Here is a 290-nt window from a genome sequence, read left to right on the forward strand (position 1 = left end):
AGAGCTAGTCGAGTATTTTTAAATTGTGATGCCTGTCCCCGTACAGAAGATTATCCACGCCAGTCGTTAAGCCTGTCACTGTACAGGAAATCGTCTACTCTTCAGAAAAATCACCGTTTTCAACAATTTCCATCGAGACAATACTCAACAGCACCAATTTGTAAACGTCTTCGACAAATATACATTGGTTCAACGCTTATCGCCCAATCCATCTTCTACAGAGTCAACAATTTCACAATCCAGGTCATAAGTCTTCAGCCTTCATTAGTCTTTAGTTTCCAATTTTCTGC

Source organism: Sphaeroforma arctica (genome assembly GCF_001186125.1).
Source record: "Sphaeroforma arctica JP610 unplaced genomic scaffold supercont1.140, whole genome shotgun sequence".
Taxonomy (NCBI): Eukaryota; class Ichthyosporea; order Ichthyophonida; genus Sphaeroforma; species Sphaeroforma arctica.